This window comes from Chiloscyllium plagiosum, unplaced genomic scaffold (assembly GCF_037043375.1).
Source record: "Chiloscyllium plagiosum isolate Xiang-an unplaced genomic scaffold, Cpla_swu_hap1 HiC_scaffold_14, whole genome shotgun sequence".
NCBI classification, from domain to species: Eukaryota; Metazoa; Chordata; class Chondrichthyes; order Orectolobiformes; family Hemiscylliidae; genus Chiloscyllium; species Chiloscyllium plagiosum.
The window spans coordinates 15,874,243-15,893,290 of NW_028270152.1; the positions used below are offsets into that span (position 1 = coordinate 15,874,243).

Sequence of the window (19,048 nt, forward strand, 5' to 3'; positions counted from 1 at the left end):
CCTCAAATAAAAAGTAAACTATTGCAAACATTAGAGATCTGAAATAAGCTCAGAAAGTGCTGGAAAAACTCAGCAGATCAGGAAGCATCTGTACTGAGAGAAAGGGAGTTAATATTTGGAGTCCATACATCTCTTTACAAAATGATGCAACAGGGGAAGTATTAAAGTAAGTTATGATGCAATTCTATCTACATTCTTCTCTGTTGTTTTACATTAGCCCAAGGCATTCATCCATCTCTCGGGAACATGTTCAGGAGATCACTCAAATAGTATAACAATGCCCCATGCCCTGCCCTTTAATGGGGTTTGCCAGTGGAGATGGAGTAACTGGAAAGATTGAAACAGCCAGAATACTCACAGTCAATTGGAAACGTGGATCTCATTCAAGTTCAATTGTGGAATTTCTAGAGAGACCAGTGGAAAAGAGTACTTAGAGTCCTAATGACCCAGAAAATGCATGAAATGTGAAATGGATATATATTCAAATCATTTGGGGAAACAAGGCAAAATGAAATTATGATGTAAGTAATGGTGAAAAGATTATTGATGGAGTGGTACCAAGTAATGACCCAAATCTTCAGGTTTTCAGCTCATTAGAGACTATACCCCTCCCCTGTCTGCCGACTCTGAAGTAGATTAGAATCTAAGTCCAGTTTTGGGACTATTCCAGATCAGGCAGACTGTTCAAAAGATCATTCTCAATTCAGGCTAAGAAAGCAGTATTTAAAATCCTATGAACTCAGCTATACATGAAGTATGAAATTAGTATATCATCTGAAGACTCATTTTGGACTTGAATTGTTAGCTCTGCTGTGGGGAAAATCACCAGTTTTGGAGTAAGGGTTGGGGGTTCCACAACAGAGTTTATTGTACAAGGAAATCCCGGAGCTCCGGGGAGAGAAAGACACCAACAGCACAGTGGTCAGCTGCAATTCTTCTCTCCACCCGGAGCACATGTCAAGATATGTTTATACCTCTTGTGATACAATAGGTCAGTGATGAGATTATTGGCTTTGTAACATGGTTTGTTTCTGGTAATCTTTGCAGTATCGTTGATAGTTTTGGTGCAGTCATTGTCAGTTCCAGCGCAGTCTTTGTTAATTTCAATGCGGTTTGTTGTTAGTTTCAGTGCAGACATTGTCAGTTTCAATGTCTGCGAGGAAGTCCGTTGCTCTAGTAGTGGGCGCTAATCACTCTTCCTGAGAAGGACGATTACTGCAGCCCTGGCTATGAGCACTTTGTATTGAGTCTGTATCAGGTTGTTAACATTTCTATCAAAGATGTTGGCTGGACCCAAACACTTCGGCGAGCAGTATACATTACTCATGTGTATTCTCTCCCCCACACGCCTTAAACTAATCAACTGGGTTGTGAATGCATTGTGTTGGCATTCTGGTGGCCCCAGGCAGTGTCTGTATTTGCTCTGCTGTCTCTCTCCATTTGTAGCCTGGAGGCCATCTTATGTGTCAAGTGGCCAACTGATGGCTCAGCGGCCATCTTGTGTGTCTGTGTGCCTAGTGTCACCCTGCCCCATGCCATCTCCCATTTCAGCTCTGCTTCTCTCTCCTGCAAACATGTAGATTTTCTCCAGCACTTTTTCATTTTATTTACGGTTTATACCATAATTTCCTGTTTTTATTTCAGATTTCGAGCATCAACAGTATTATTTGATTTTGTTATTTTCTTGCTTTTCTCATCCTTCTTTGTGTATAATGTGGCCCAAAAGCATAATTCCCATCTTCACGAATTGACACTTCTCATTGAGTGTAAGGACTGCACTTTGTAATGCTTTCAAACTTTCCAGACTTTTATACCATGCCCTATTTTAGCCATATTATTTACCAGAATGCTACAGATTGTACATCACTTGCCTTGAACGATTTGAGACGTTGCACGCTGTTGTTTTTCTGGTGCTGACAAAATTCCCAAACAAAGGTTGGGTCTGATGATGGTAGTTAACAATCCTCAGTCATAGTCTAGGGGTATTTGCCAAAATAAAATCGTAAATTGCTGGAAAAATGCAGCAGGTTTGGCAGCATCTTTGGAGAGAAAGCAGAATTAACATTTTGAGTTCAGTGACCCTTCTTCAGGCATGCTTAGTTTTTCCAGCAATTTCTGATATTCAGCATTTGCAGTTCATTGTCGTTTTTTGCCAGATTCACTGTTTGTGTCTAAGTTTGTGAAACACCTGCTGCTCAATCATTCTGACAGAATGTCAAACGTTGATGAGGTTGGCTGGAGTTCTCTATGGACTGCATTGTTCAATGGTGCGAGGTGTACACATACCTGATTTCTCTAATGGGTTTGGGAATTCTCATCAACCCCAAGCACTACCCTGTTGGCTCTGTAACTGATGATGCTACTCCATTGTGTAACATGCTTTCAAACTGTGTCTTCACTTTCCCCAGCAAGGGGTGTGGTATCCTCCTAGCATTCTATAAATACATTGGCTTGGAATGCTTCCATAATGTAACGTGTCACTTTGCCTTGAGCCTTCCTGGACACTGCTTAATCCTCTCTGCTCCAAGATAAATAAGCCCAATTCCTCGAATCTAAAATCCCTCATTCACAGTGTCATTCTGGTAAACGTCCTGGAAAAGGACAAGAAAGAAACATTGAGCACTGGCTCAAAGGTAAAAGACAGAGGGTGGTGGTGGAGGGTTGTTTTTCAGACTGGAAGCCTGTGACCAGTGGAGTGCCACAAGAATCGGTGCTGGGCCCTCTACTTTTTGTCATTTACATAAATGATTTGGATGTGAGCATAAGAGGTACAGTTAGTAAGTTTGCAGATGACAGCAAAATTGGAGGTGTAGTGGACAGCAAAGAGGGTTACCTCAGATTACAACAGGATCTGGACCAGGTGAGCCAATGGGCTGAGAAGTGGCAGATGGAGTTTAATTCAGATAAATGCGAGGTGCTGCATTTTGGGAAAGCAAATCTTAGCAGGACTTATACACTTAATGGTAAGGTCCTAGGGAGTGTTGCTGAACAAAGAGACCTTGGAGTGCAGGTTTGTAGCTCCTTGAAAGTGGAGTCGCAGATAGATAGGATAGTAAAACTGGAAAGATGTTGTGAAACTTGAAAGGGTGCAGAAAAGATTTACAAGGATGTTGCCAGCGTTGGAGGATTTGAGCTACAGGGAGACGCTGAACAGGCTGGGGCTGTTTTCCCTGGAACGTCGGAGGCGGAGGGGTGACCTTATAGAGGTTTACAAAATTATGAGGGGCATGGATAGGATAAATAGACAAAGTCTTTTCCTTGGGGTCGAGGAGTCCAGAACTAGAGGGCATAGGTTTAGGGTGAGAGGGGAAAGATATAAAAGAAACCTAAGGGGCAACTTTTTCACGCAGAGGGTGGTATGTGTATGGAATGAGCTGCCAGAGGATGTGGTGGAGGCTGGTACAATTGCAACATTTAAAAGGCATTTGGATGGGTATATAAATAGGAAGGGTTTGGAGGGATATGGGCCGGGTGCTGGCTGGTGGGACTAGATTGGGTTGGGATATCTGGTCGGCATGGACGGGTTGGACCAAAGGGTCTGTTACCATGCTGTACATCTCTATGACTCTATGACTCTACTTGTGCTGTAGGATGGCGTCTGATATAGGACTGTCCATATTGTTGAACGCACCTCCCCTAGATGAGGAAGAGAGGAGGATGAGGCTAGCTGGCCAGGACCAGGGCTGCCATGAGGGTGGAGAAAGTGGAAGGGAGATGGTAGCAGCAGGAAGGGTAAGGGGCATTGCCACCTGAGTGTACAAGATCAGAGTGCCCTCGGTGCAGGTGACAGAGCGACAATGCCCCAGAAAACACAACCTTTCAAGTGAGACAGTCATAGGCCTCTGTGCCATTCTTTCTGACAGCATATAAATCTCGAATTGGGTGTGTGGCCACACAGCGCCCAGGACCTTGTGACCGTGAAGGATCACAGTGACATTGAGTCTCTTTGCCTCTGCTCATTCCAGGCTGTATGTGGAGACCTTAGTGGCTTCATCCAGTCTGCAACCCAATCACTGACAAAGATCTTCTCTCAGGCCATGCTTAGGTGGCTCCGTCAGTAACAGATTTGTTTTATATCTGGTGACACCAGTCAAATGGAAAGGACCTGAGGCTTTGAAGCTGTGTCTGGATACCATGGATAAAGGGGGTAACTGATTGCTCCCATGTGGCCATAAATATTGCAGGTGAACAGCAGGGCATTTATTTATGAACAGAGAAGGATGGTAACCAATCAGTGTTCAGATTGTAAGCAATAACAAACAAAGAGTGATGCATAAAATACAAGTCAAACCCTGAGGATGCTGGGGACATAAAACAAAACCAGATAGAGCAAGAAAAACTCAGCAGGTCTGGTGGCATCTGTGGACAGAGAAACAAAGTTAGTGTTTTGAGTCCAATATGACTATTTTGAATTAGAAGCAGAATTCCTACAGTGTGGAAACAGGGCCTTTGGCCCAACAAGTCCACACCGACCTTCCGAAGAGTATCCCACCCAGACCCATTCCCCTACACTTCCCCTGAATAATGCATTTAACCTACACATCCCTGAACACCATGGGCAATTTAGCACAGCCAACTCACCCTAACCTGCACATCTTCGGACGGTGGGAGGAAACCGGAGCACCCGGAGGAAACCCACGCAGACACAGGGAGAATGTGCAAACTCCACACAGACAGTCGCCCGAGGCTGGACTCGAACCCGGGTCCCTGGTGCTGTGAGGCAGCAGTGCTTTGATTATTCTTCACCAAAGTGTAATACAATCATGTGCATGCTACCTACACCATGGCATAGATGTCCCCAGGGATGTTTAGCAGCCTGGAATCATTGACTGGCTCAATGCTTGACGATATAGGATATCCATTAAAATGATGGCAAATGACTTGCTAAAGATGCCATTCAGAGGTGTGGATCAATCAGACAGCACTCTCTAGCATGTGCCAGTCAGAATGCCCTCTCCGTTAGTCATTCACTTGGCATTGCACAAAATGACCCTCAGAGAGGAGTATCTATGGCAATGGAAGGAACTGATGGGGATAGCCCTGTCCTCTGATGACAGGTTGGATGAATAGAAGGGTGAGCCTTCAAAAGAAGTCTATGCAAACCTAGATACATGTGAGATATCAATGTTCTGATCCTTAGAGGGGAAAGTGTGGCGCTGGAAAAGCACAGCAGGTCAGGCAGCATCTGAGGAGCAGGAGAATCGATATTTCGGGCATAAGCCCTTCATCAGAAAGCAGACCCACTACTACAGCCACATCTCCTCCTTCAGCACCTGCCAACAGATCTTCAGCATCTGCAGTCCTCACGTTCTCCTGATCCTTAGAGGGGTCTGGTAACAGAGTGCTTTCAGCTTAGCACCTTTTCCTCTTAGCTCAGTCATAGGAACAGCAGGGGCGGGTGAGGGAAATGTGAATCACTAAACTGTACAGGGACCGACGTGATCACAAACCTCCATCAGATCAGTCAAACAGATCCACTCCAAATCCACCACTTTGTGCAGGGTTGGGGCACGAATGCAGCTGGAAGATCAAATGAGCAGAAAACCCATTTACGTTCGCAGTAACTCGAAACAACAGCAGAATGTCACACATTGGAAAGATGCCAGTCTGCTGTGAAGTATGATGAACATGGGGTTAGCTGCTACCCCCCACTGGCTGCTAGTGTTGTTGGACACAGGCGAAGGACTATGTCTGGGGTGATTTTGGCAGCTGTCCTCCAGTTGCCTGAGGCCATCAGTGTCCTGGGTTGGAGGGTTTGAACTACAGGGAGAGGATGAACAGGCTGGGGCTGTTTTTCCCTAGAGAGTCAGAGGCTGAGGGGTGACCTTATAGAGGTTTATAAAATCATGAGGGGCATGGATAGGGTAAATAGATAAGGTCTCTTTCCTGGGGTGGGGAAGTCCAGAACTAGAGGGGCAACTTTTTAATGCAGAGGGTGATGCATGTATGGAATGAGCTGCCAGAGGATGTGGTGTAGGCTGGTACAATTCCAACAGTTAAAAGGCATCTGGACAGGTATATGAATTGGAAGGGTTTAGAGAGATATGGGTCAAGTGCTGACAAATGGGACTAGATTAATTTGGGATATCTGGTCAGCATGGACGAGTTGGACTGATGGGTCTGTATCTGTGTTGAAAAGTATGGCGCTGGAAAAGCATAGCAGGTTGGGCAGCACCTGAGGGGCAGGGGAGTCAACATTTCGGGCATAAGCCCTTTATCATGGATGTGTAATATGCCCGAAACAAGGACTCTTCTGCTCCAGCGCCACACTTTTTGACTCTGACTCTCCAGCATCTGCAGTTCCTCACTTTCTCCTGGCTGTGACAGTCACCTGCAGCAATGAGTATCACTGATTCCCAACCTCTGACTAGAACAATTGTTCTTCATCTCAGTTCCAAAGGTTCATCCCTTCACTCTAAATATAAAGTATGAATATAAAGAAATGTGTACATAATCTGCATGGCTGCTGTGTCTTTGGGTCATGATGGAGCATTCTCTGAGGCATCAACTTTCTGATCAGGCTGAACGAATGGTCCCTTTGGATGTTTCCCTGAAGGTACCAGATATTACACCTGTGGGAGAAACAAAATGAAGGACAGTTAGGGGCATTTCCATTATGTGAAGTGAGTTGACTAAGAAGTCCTTCTTCACTGCAAACTCTGGAACCATTGGGAGATGTGAGCCAACGTTTGACTGTTACACCATTCAACATGGAGGTATTACATCCTCCCCACATCCTGCAAGCCTTCAAGGTCACCAGCCTTCAATGCTTCTTTAGGAATGAAGGGACTCAGTTGGCAATGGAAGCAGGGGTAGGTCACTTGGATGCAGGAGGCTGCTTCATCTAATCGTAACAGATCATAAACCTCAATGCCATATGGTCCTGAGAGCATCATGCAATCTCCTTTCCTCCGGCCCTTTCCATGGTATTTGCTGGAATGTTAGCAATGGGCCCTTGGAATCGTACTACCCCACGATCTTGCCCCAACCTATGGCTTGGCTCGATTCATTGGGGGAACAACTCCAGGATCTCCTCCTCTTTCGATGTCAAGATAGCCATGCTTGGGAGACCAACATATGTCCTGTTCACGTCTCTGGCCTTGCGTAGCCCCTCTGCTCCAGCAACTAAGAGGAGGATTGTGATTATGGTGCTGATTAACAATCGTGGTTGGGGGAGTCAATGTTGGCGGGTGGGGTGGGGTCAGTTAGCCGGATAACCAGTTGCAATGAATTGTGACACCAACAGCGTGGGTTCAATTCCTGCATCAGCTAAGACTGCCACGAAGGACTCTCCTTCTTAACCTCTCCCCTCACCTGATGCATAGTGATGACACTCAGATTAAAACATCACCTGTCTGTCTCTCTCTATCTCTAATGAGAGAAAAGCCCCATGGTACAGTAGGACGATGGTGACTTTGCCTTTACAATCAGGGCTTCTTGTGTACTTTGATGACAGCACAGTTTTCTCATTGCTGTTGGCTGGGTTTTGCAGTCACCCGCGCCCCCACTCTATAAACCCCATTGCCATGCAGATGACACCTCCGATCATACCACTATAACCATTTCATCAACGCATGGGCTATCCATTACTGATCCAAATCACACCCTTCCATAAATATCCATTTTGAATGCTATTGCTCTCTGTAGATCTCTACTGAGCCTTTTCTGGCCATGCCATCAGGTTTACTGGATGACCTCCAAGGCTGCTGACACCCACAGTGACCTCCTCAGGCTGGGAGGTCTCCTCTTCCCATCCACAGACAATAAGGACCCTCCCACCTACCACTTATAACCTGGGAGAGGATACACTGGGAGATATTGTCAAATCCTGCAGCCATAACCAGCCCTTTGTTCTCCGCAGCTTCTGGTCCCTTTCTCTCTACTCTGTCGATAATCAAAGACAGTAAGAGAGTTGATTTCCAACATCTCCCCAGGAGCAGTAGGCGTCAACTGCATTGAAATAACCTTTCCTCTTTGTCAAATGTCCTGGATGCTTCCAAATTAGCAAACTGGTCATCCACATTTATAAACAGGCTCAATTCAGGAAGATTAAATATTCTTCCACAAATAAAACTTAAGCGACCAAAGAACCCTACCATCAAAGAATGATGGCAGGGTTCCATCAAATTGGTGCCCACGACCTACTTCCATTTAAGGGCCTTACCCTTTGATGTCTCTGGGCATCCCACCTTTTGTGAATGTTTGGCTGCGATGCCCATTATTGCCAGATCCCCACCAGACAGTCATTAATCGGGCACCACAAGTATGAGCCAATCTCTCTCAGTCATGCTGCCAGTTGGTCATCTAAGCACTCCTCTATCATTGGCGTGGCACAGTGATGCAATGGTTAGCACTGCTGCTTCACAACATCAGGAACCCAGGTTCGAATCCAACCTCATGTAACTGTGTAGAGATTGCACATTCTCCCTGTGGGGTTTTCCTCACATGTTCCAAAGATGTGCAGGTTAGGTGGTTTGGCCATGGTGAATGTAGGAATGAGACAATTCTGAGTAAGATGATCTGTGGAGGGTCAGTGTGGACTCAATTGGTTGAATGGCCTGCTTCCATGCTTTAGGGATTCTACGATTTTATCGGACCACTGCCCCACGCTGACTGGTATGTGAAGTTCATCCCCACAATTTTCCCTGTCTGCCTGGATTCAGGGAAACCACACCACACCAGCATAATTGTCCTTCCAAACACAGCCATCCCCGTGGACTGTGTCAGATGCGGGCAGAAGCGATTGACCATCTTTCTCTTATTTCACTCCCACAGCGCCAACTGCAGCAGCACCACAAAATCATGGCTAAGCTGTTTCCACTTGTGGGCAAGACCAGAAGCAAGAACTATAAATATCGAGAGATAGTCACTAACCAGAGGGTGGCGAGAATGTGGAACTTGCTCCCACTCAGAGTGGCTGTGGCTAATAGTATCGATGTCTTTAAGGGGAAGCTGGATAGACACAGCAAGGAAAAAGGATGTGTTGATGGGGTTAGATGAAGAGGGCTTGGAGGAGAGTAATGTGGGACCTAAATATGAATGTAGACCGATTGGACCAATAGGCTGTTCTTTTGTTAAATGCTGCAATATTTTGTAACAGATAAATAGGAAAAAGCTTAGATGCTTCATAAATGTTTAAAACACACATTCCCTACTTAAATCCATCTTTTTTCAGTCTCTATTTTGAAATGTCCAGAACTTGCAGATTTCTTGAATCCCTCTTGTCCTGTTTTGAAGTTTAGTTAGGGTCTGGGGCACAGCTGAAATACCTTCCACAAAATAAAAATCCGGTTTCATTCTCATGAATGAAAAATATCCAAGAATAATACTTGAAGTTTGCAGCATAAGAAATGGAATTGTTTCTCTCCCCCTCCATTTTCTCACAGCCATCATAACCAGATTTATGTTGTTATTTTAACATGGTCTTGTGATTCACTGTCAACTTTTATGATACAGACAGTTCCTGCACAACTTATTTTAATTTCTGAGGAAGTTGGCGTTACATTTCTGAAACGTTTAAGCATTTCAATTTTGCAATGCACTGGGATATTCCTGCCAATTGATCTCATCAGGAGGCCAATTCCTGATCTTGGCCCAAAATTGACAGTAAAGCCCATTCTCATAACATACAAGTCAGTGATCCTGCTGGAGAGTTTTTGACTGAAGTAGGCCGAATGCAAAGAAATGCAATAAGTAAGGATTTGTATTTACATGGCACCTGTCATGACCATGATTAGTAATCTAATCTAATTATAAGAATACCCAAGGAAATACATAGCCTTTACGAAGCAGAATGATTGTTCTACTATAGAAAACATGGCTACCAATTCACACAGAGGAAGGACCTAAAAGCTTAATGATGATCAACGTCATTCTTTTTCCTCTTAACTCTTGCAATGCAATGGAATGCAAGGCCGCCATTCTTTCCCCATTCCTATTTGCACTTGAAATGGTTAGCTGTCTAGGCTATTTCAGAGGGCAAATAAGATTCAACCACATTGTTGTGAGTCTGAAGTCACACATAGGCCAGGCCAGGCCAGCCAAGAATGGCAAGTTTCCTTGCCTAACTTCATCAGAGAGCCAAATGACTTTTGACGACTGGCTGGGTTTTTATTTCATCCTGTTACCTTATAGAATTTTCCAAGGACTTGACCAATCAGAATTAATTATCGAATTAATTTGGCTTTATCACCTTGAAGTGGCCCTCAATCGCTTATGTAACAGTAACCCCTTTGAGGTGTCTGCTCTTGGGACCTGGAAGTTTGATTTTATCCCAGAATATACACCTGGTCTTTTGTCTTAGTGGGGCATGTTTGTCCTATGTTAAAAATCATGCAACACCAGGTTATAACCCAACAGGTTTATCTCAGAGCTTTCAGAGTGCTGCTCCTTCATCAGGTATCTAGTGAGGCAGGCTTATAAGACACAGAATTTATAGCAAAAGATCACAGTGTCATGCAACTGAAATGATATATTGAGCAAGCCTGGATAATGTTAAGTCTTTCATCTCTTAGAATGTGTTGCAGGTTTTGGTTCGTTAATATGTAAATCCCAGAACTTCTTTTAAGTCATATTCTCAAGATAACTTAAGGTTTTATGTAAAAAAAGGTGATATCTCAACTCAAACAATGTATTAAAGGTGTGAGGTTAGAGTCTGTCTATATCCCATTCTTGAATCAGACTGTACCATGTACCATGCCTCAGGGCATCCTTTCCTACAGCGTATGAGAGAGACAACATTGGCCGAGTCACATGAGTTCCTGCCATGTACATAGTGGGTGGAATCCCCATGTGTAATGGTAGTACCCATGTCAACACTGACACATCTTTCAGTGGTTACCATAACAGGGTTGTATGGTGTTGTGTGGTTGATGTTGTCTTGAAGGCTGGGCTGTGAACAATGGTTTAAGGTTTGACAGTTGTTCAAAGACATGAAGTGGAGTCATAGGGAAGGACTTGGTGTGGTGTTCATCCTTGTCGGTAATGTGTTGCAGACTGTGAAGTACATGGAGTAGTTTCTCCACTCCCGGGAAGTACGGGACAGCGAAGCGTACCCTATCGCTTGCATCGTGAGTCTGTCTCCTGAGGAGGTCATTACAGTTTCTTGCTGTGGCACGTCGGAACTGGCAATTGATGAGTTGAGCATCATACCCTGTTCTTACGAGAGCGCTCTTCAGCACCTTTAGGTGTCCATCGTGTTCCTCCTCATCTGAACAGATCCTGTGTATACATAGAGTTTGTCTGTAGGGGATGGCTGTTTTAATATGTTTAGGGTGGAAGCTAGAGAAGTGTAGCATTGTGAGGTCAACCATGGGTTTGCAGTAGAGTGAGGTACTGAGATGTCCGTCCTTGATGGAGATGTATGTGTCCAAGAATGAAACTAACCATAGTTAGTTTGATGGTGGGATGAAACTTGTTGATATCACTGTGTAGCTGTTTCAATGACTCCTCGCCCTGGGTCCAGAGGAAGAAAATGTCGTCAATATATCTGGTGTGTAGTGCTGGTTGGAGGTCCTGTGCAGCAAAGAACATCATGTCTGCCCCACGTGTCTCGTGTTGCTTGTTTGTCAAGAAGGGTTGAATTGCCCTTTCACATTTCCTGACGTGTTCTCTCTGGTTTCAATTGTCTGGACTTGACTCTTGCAAGAGCCTTGCCTCTTGGCAGAATTGTCTCTTGTGTCTGTCTTAGCTCAGGCATTCCCAGCATATTTTGCTTTTTGGCCAGTTTTGATGCCCCATTTATTTCAGTTACTGTGCCTGTATTTCTGGCCCATCTTAATGATTTTTATTTCACTTGAGCAGTCGCAAGCTGCTACATAACCATTGATATCTCACAGAATTGTTACGATGCAGAGAGAGGCCATCCAGCCCATCGTGCCTGTACTAGCTTTATTATCTAATGCTAATCTCCTGCCTTTTCTTCATATCCTTACAAATCATTATTATCTCAAAAACCCCTCCTGAATACCTCAATTGAACTGCCCCCACCGTATTCACAGGCAGTGCATTCCGTATTTTTAACAGCTCGCTGTGTGAAAAAGATTTTTTGTTTCTTTGTTTTGTTTGCACATCACTTTAAAACTATTACCTTTCATTCTGGCTTCCTTTACAAATGGAAGCATCCTGCCTCCCTATCTACTCTGCCCAGTCCTTTACCCTTATGAAAATCTCAATCCGGCCATTTTCGTCCCAACAGCCTGAATGAGTTCGTCATTAGACTAGCTTCTAATTCCAGAATTTTTTAATTGAATTCAAAATTTCACCATCTGTCACTTCTTTATGTATTTACAGGATGAGAGCATCACTGGCTAGGCTTGTATTTATTGTCCATCCCTATTTGCCCAGAGGGCAATTGAGAATCAACTGCATTGCTGTACATCTGGAGTTGAAAAATGTGGTGCTGGAAAAACACAGCAGGCCAGGCAGCATCCGAGGAGCAGGAGAATCGACGTTTCAGGCATAAGCCCTTCTTCACATCTGGAGTCACGTATAGGCCAGATCGGATAGGGAGGGAAGATTTCCTTAAAGAACATTAGTGAACCAGATGGGCTTTTCCTACAATTGACAACAGTTTCATGGTCGTCATTAGACTCTGAATCTGAGATTTATTTTGAGATGAATTCAAATTCCACCATCTGCTGTGGCAGGATTTGCACCCCTTTCCCCAGAACATTACCTGGTCCTCTGCATTACTTACCCAGTGACATGGTCACTTTGCTCTCATATTTTGTGAGAAGATTTAGATTAGATTAGATTTCTTACAGTGTGGAAACAGGCCCTTCGGCCCAACAAGTCCACACCGCCCCGCCGAAGCGCAACCCACCCATACCCCTACATTTACCCCTTACCTAACACTACGGGCAATTTAGCATGGCCAATTCACCTGACCTGCGCATCTTTGGACTGTGGGAGGAAACCGGAGCACCCGGAGGAAACCCACGCAGACACGGGGAGAACGTGCAAACTCCACACAGTCAGTCGCCTGAGTCGGGAATTGAACCCGTGTCTCTGGCGCTGTGAGGCAGCAGTGCTAACGACTGTGCCACCGTGCCGTACCTTTTATGAAGTCATTTGCAGGAGAAGTATTGGCCAAGGCACTAGGTCATCAGCTAAACTGAATAGATGGGGCTTCAGTTTAACATTGAGTCATAGAGCTGTTTAGCACAGAAACAGACCCTTTGGTCCAATTCGTCCATGCTGACCAGATATCCTAAATAAATTGAGTTTCATTTGCCAGCACTTGGCCCATATCCCTGTAAAGCCTTCCTGTTCATAACCCATCCAGATGCCTTTTAAAAGTTGTAATTGTACCAGTCTCCTTCCTTACACACATCATCCTCTGCATGAAAATGTAGCCTCCTTAAGTCCCTTTTAAAATCTTTTCCCCTCACCTTAAACCTATGCCCTGTAGTTTTGGACTCCCCTACCTTTGCGAAAGACCTTGCCTGCTCACGCTCTCCATGCCCCTCATAGTTTTATTAGCCTCTATAAGATCACCCCTCAACCTCTGACACTCCAGGGAAAACAGCTCCAGCTTATTCAGCCTCTCCCAAACCTCAAACCCTCCAACCCTGGCAACACCCTTCTTTCAAGCGTAACAATATCTTTCCTATAGCAAGGAGACCAGAAATGAATGCAGTATTCACAAGTGGCTTAACCAATGACCTGTCCAATGCCCTGCAACATGACATCCCAACTCCTATACTCAATGCGCTGACCAATAAACTCAAAAATCACACGACACCAGGTTATAGTCCAACAGGTTGAAATCTCTGTGTTTTCAAATAAACCCATAAAACCATAAAACATAGCAGTAGAAATTAGGCCACTCAGCCCATCAAGTCTGTGCCACCCATTTAATCATGGCTGATATGTTTTTCAATCCCATTTTACTGCTTTCTCTCCATAACCTTTGAGCCCCTTGGCAATCAAGAACTCATTTGTTTTAAATATACTCAATGACCTGGCCTCTATACCCTTCGGTGGCAAAGAATTCCATAGATACATCACTCTCTGGCTAAAGAAGTTTCTCCTTATCGCTTTTCTAAAAGGTCTTCCCTCCACTCTAAGACTGTGCCTTGAGTCCTCATCTCTCCTGCCAATAGAAATATTTTCCTCTTGGACTATAACCTGGTGCAGTGTGATATTTGACCTTGTCCGACCCAGTCCAACACCGGCACCACCACACCATAACTGACCAATAAAGGCAAGACCAATACCTTCTTCCTCACTCTGTCTACCTGCGGCTTACCTCACCTAAAAGATGTGAGTTGTGTCCAGATGTGTAGAGAGATTTCCACCATGAGGCCTAGCATGATTTCTCACAGTGTCTTACCAAACACACCGGCTTAACTGCCTGCCCCTATGGTGTCTCTCATCTGATTCTAGCCCCATGTCACCATGCACTGTTCTCAGAGCAACATGCCACCTGGTGAGAAGATCGGTCTCCCTGGCATCCATGCCACATTTAGAAGGCCATCTTGCATCCTGATAAACACTGGCTTTGCAAAACCGCCCAGCACAGACATGGGGAAGATGACGCACAATTTTCCAATAGGAACCAAACATCCCACCAACCCAGCTTCCGTTTTAGATGAACGTTAGACCCCAGGTCCCCTGGAAAAATATCTGCCCCATTCTCTCAAAAGAGCATCTTACCAGGGGATTCTGGCTCATCCTGAAGAGTTTCACATAGGTCTAAACTGAAATGTAAAGCCTGGGAAGAACATTAAGATGTATTTACCCGAGACAACTCAAAACAGCAGAAATGTCCGTCACGTGAATTAGATGTGAAGATTCAAACCAACCTCCGGAGCAAAAAGTGAGGAAAAACCTTTCAGGGAAGTCTTACTCTGTGTGTCTCCAGTGTTGGTATTGGTCCAGTCTACAGAATCCAACTATATTTACACCTTAACCATAACATTGGCATTGCCAGAGTGAACTGGATCTACTAGAGAAAAGAGAGGACTGCAGGTGCTAGAGATCAGCATCGAAGAGTGTGGTGCTGGAGTAGCACAGCAGGTCAGGCAGCATCCGAGGAGCAGGAGATTTGATTTTCAACTCAACTAGAGGAAAGCCTAAATAGGCCAGGTAGAACTACCAGCTCAATAACCTTTCATCAAAACCGGAAGGTGTTAGAGATCATTAATCTTTAAAGAATTATACAGTCGTGGAAAAGGTGGAGAGGGCAAGAAGGATAAAGGTTTCTATCAAATTGGGAGGAAACGGCAGGATAGAACCGAGCAAAGAAAAGATGGTAATGGAACAAATGTATAAACGGAAGATGTTGGCTCTCCTGGTGCAATCGTAATGACCCTACCACTGAGCCAAAAGTTCCAGGTTCAAGTCCCACTTACCCCAGGCGTGTGTCATAGCATTTTTGAGCAAGTTGATTAAAAATTACCAGAAAGAGAAGGTGATCATTCTCAAGGTGGTGATCTGAGCCAACAATTCCAGAGGTATGTCACAACATGCCTGTACAAGTTGGTTAGAAACATCTATGTCTTAATGTTTTAAAGTGCCTATGTAGTAAACAGATAGTTGATCAGTTCAAATCTCATCAGTGTCATGCTCCATTCCTCTAAAACATGCTTCCAAGTAAAACTGACTAGGAGCCTTGAGGCACCATGGGAGTGTCTGGGCCAAGTTCAAATCCCATCTGCCCCAAATATGTCATAAATGTTGATTTTAACAATTCCTATAAACAGAAGATGCGTGCAGAGGGAGTCGATGTGGTTGCAAAATATTAAGAGAGAAATGGGATTGTTGGCGAAGATCTAAAGTTGTCAATAAAATCTGCAAAGCTCATGTGAAGGCCTTTGAACTGAGGCGGACTGGTCTAGTTCCAACAGCTCGTTTAACTTTCTTTTCAGAGGATACGTGGTATATGAGCCTCGAACCCTGAGGCAGACAGGCGAGGCAGCTATCACCACAGGATTCACAAGGCTGTAATCGCTGATATTTCACGTTTAAATTCACTTTTCCCTTAAAGGATCGGTGCGTGGAAGGAGCCAAGTTAGTCAGGCCTCCTTAATTATTTGTTTGAAGAGCAGAGAGGAAACAAACATGGTTGGCAACCAAGCGTGAATTCAACCGCAGCAGTGTGAAAGATCATATGCTAAAGTTAACCTTAATGCAGACACTAGATCTAAGAATTAAAACACTTGCCTCATGTCCAATACCTTTCGTTGTGTGCAGGCAAGACTGCAATGTTTCTAATTTTGTCTTTTGCGGTTCCTTAAAGAACTAATTTTGTCAGGGGAATAGTTTCACTATGTTGTTCAGATGGAACGTGACAGACCTCAAACATGGGCTGTATTTAAAGCGGTGGGGAATATGCAGCCCGGCACAATTGAATGATGGGAGAGGTATATGCGGAAAAAGAGCAGGACTTGGCCATTTGGTGTCTCTGGCCTGCTGCACCATTTAATTGGATCATGGCTGATCAGTGGGCACACAGTGGAGTGGAGCGGTCAGTGGGCCCAGAGTGGAGTGGAGCGGTCAGTGGGCCCAGAGCAGAGAGGAATGGGCAGTCAGTGGGCACACAGTGGAGTGGAGCGGTCAGTGGGCACACAGTGGAATGGAGCAGTCAGTGGGCCCAGAGTGGAGTGGACTGTTCAGTGGGCCCAGAATGGAGCGGGATGGTCAATGCGCCCAGATCAGAGCGGAATGGGTGGTCAGTGGGCACACAGTGGAGTGGAACGGTCAGTGGGAACACAGTGGAGTGGAGCGGTCAGTGGGCCCAGAGTGGAGCGGGATGGTCAGTGGGCCCAGAACAGAGAGGAGTGGGTGGTCAGTAGGCACACAGTGGAGTGGAGCGGTCAGTGGGCACACAGTGGAGTGGAGCAGTAAGTGGGCCCAGAGTGGAGTGGAGCGGTAAGTGGGCCCAGAGTGGAGCAGTAAGTGGTCCCAGAGTGGAGTGGAGCGGTCAGTGGGCCCAGAGTGGAGCAGTAAGTGGTCCCAGAGTGGAGCGGAGCGGTCAGTGGGCCCAGAGTGGAGCAGTAAGTGGTCCCAGAGTGGAGCAGAGCGGTCAGTGGGCCCAGAGTGGAGCAGTAAGTGGTCCCAGAGTGGAACGGAGCGGTCAGTGGGCCCAGAGTGGAGTGGAGCGGTCAGTGGGCCTGGAGCAGAGTGGAGCGGTCAGTGGACCCAGAGTGGAGTGGAGTGGTCTGTGGACCCAGAGTAGAGTGGAGTGGTCAGTGTGCTCAGAGTGGAGTGGAGCAGTCAGTGGACACAGAGTGGAGTGGAGCGGTCAGTGGATCCAGAGTGGAGCGGTCAGTGGGCCCAGAGTGGAGTGGAGTGGTCAGTGGGGCTGGAGCAGAGTGGAGCGGTCAGTGGGCCCAGAGTGGAGTGGAGCAGTCAGGGGCCTGGTGTGGAGCGGTCAGGGGTCCCGGACTGGGGCGGTCAGGGGACCGGAGTGGAGCGGGGCAGTCAGGGAATCAGAGTGGAGTGGAAAGCACACCTAGAATGGACTGGTCAAGGGGCCCAGAACAGAGTGGTCAGGGAGACTGGAATGGAGCAGTTAGGGTGCCTGAAATGAAGTGATCGGGGGACGGGAGTAGAGTGGAGCGGTCAGGGAGTGCAGAGTGGAGTGGAGTGGTCAGGAGAACCAGAGTCATGTGGAGCGGTCAAGGGACCCAGAGTGGAGTGGTCAGGAGCCAGAATGGAGTGGTCAACAGGCCTGGAGTGAAGTGTTCTAAGAGCCCAGAGAGCGGTCAGGGAGCCAGAATGGAGTGGAGTGGTCAGAGGGACCAGAGTGGAGTGGTTAGAGGGCCCAGAGTGCAGCGGGTGGTCAGGCAGCCCGGAGTAGAGCGGGGCGGTCGGGGGCCTGGAGTGGAGCAGGTGGGTCGGGGGCCTGGAGTGGAGCGGGGCGTTCAGGGGACCAGGGGTGGAGCGGGGCATTCAGGGGACCTGGGGTGGAGCGCGGCGTTCAGGGGACCTGGGGTGGAGTGGGGTGGTAAGGGGGCCTGGAGTGGAGCGGTGTGGTCAGGGGGCCTGGAGTGGAGCGGGGAGGTCGGGGGCCTGGAGTGGAGCGGGGTGGTCAAGGGGGCCTGGAGTGGAGTGGGGTGGTCAGGGGGCCTGGAGTGGAGCGGGGTGGTCAAGGGGGCCTGGAGTGGAGTGGGGTGGTCAGGGGGCCTGGAGTGGAGCTGGGTGGTCAAGGGGGCCTGGAGTGGAGTGGGGTGGTCAAGGGGGCCTGGAGTGGAGCGGGGAGGTCAGGGGGCCTGGAGAGGAATGGGGTGGTCAGGGGGTCTGGAATGGAGTGGGGTGGTCAGGGGCCTGGAGTAGAGCGGGGTGGTCAGGGGGCCTTGAATGGAGTGGGGTGGTCAGGGGGCCTGCAGTGGAGTGGAGCGGTCAGGGGGCCTGGAGCGGAGTGGGGTGGTCAGGTGGCCTGGAGTGGAGCCGGGTGATTGGGGGCCTGGAGTGGAGTGGGGTGGTCAGGGGGCCTGGAATGGAGTGGGGGGGTCAGGAGGCCTGGAGTGGAGTGGGGTGGTCAGGGGGCCTGGAGTGGAGCGGGGAGGTCAGGGGGCCTGGAGTGGAGTGGGGTGGTCACGGGGCCCGGAGTGGAGCAGGGTGGTCAGGGGGCCTGGAGTGGAGCGGGGTTGTCACAGGGGACTGGAGTGGAGTGGGGTGGTCAGGGGGCCTGGAGTGGAGCGGGGTGATCAGGGGGCCTGGAGAAGATTGGGGTGGTCAGGGGGCCTGCAGTGGAGTGGGGTGGTCAGGGGGCCCGGAGTGGAACGGGGTGGTCAGGGGGCCTGGAGTGGAGCGGGGTGGTCAGGGTGCCTGGAGTGGAGTGGGATAGTCAGGGGGCCTGGAGTGGAGTGGGGTGATCAGGAGCCTGGAACAGAGATGGGCGGTCAGGAGGCCTGGAGTGGAGTTGGGTGGTAAGGGGGCCTGCAGTGGAGTGGAGTGGGGCAGTCAGGGGCCTGGAGCAGAGCGGGGCGGTCAGGGGGCCTGGTGTGGAGCGGAGTTGTCAGGGTGCCTGGAGTGGAGTGGGATGGTCAGGGGGCCTGGAGTGGAGTGGGGTGATCAGGAGCCTGGAACAGAGATGAGC

General features: G+C 47.5%; 1 long non-coding RNA gene across 1 annotated transcript in view; it reads right to left on the bottom strand.

Annotated features, from left to right (window-relative positions):
* Positions 1-19,048, bottom strand: part of LOC148147923 (uncharacterized) — a 39,937-nt gene that overhangs the window by 1,489 nt on the left and 19,400 nt on the right. Inside the window, exon 2 of the long non-coding RNA XR_015759262.1 lies at positions 6,451-6,572. This is a non-coding gene — a long non-coding RNA (uncharacterized LOC148147923). The remainder of the gene's footprint in view (positions 1-6,450; positions 6,573-19,048) is intronic.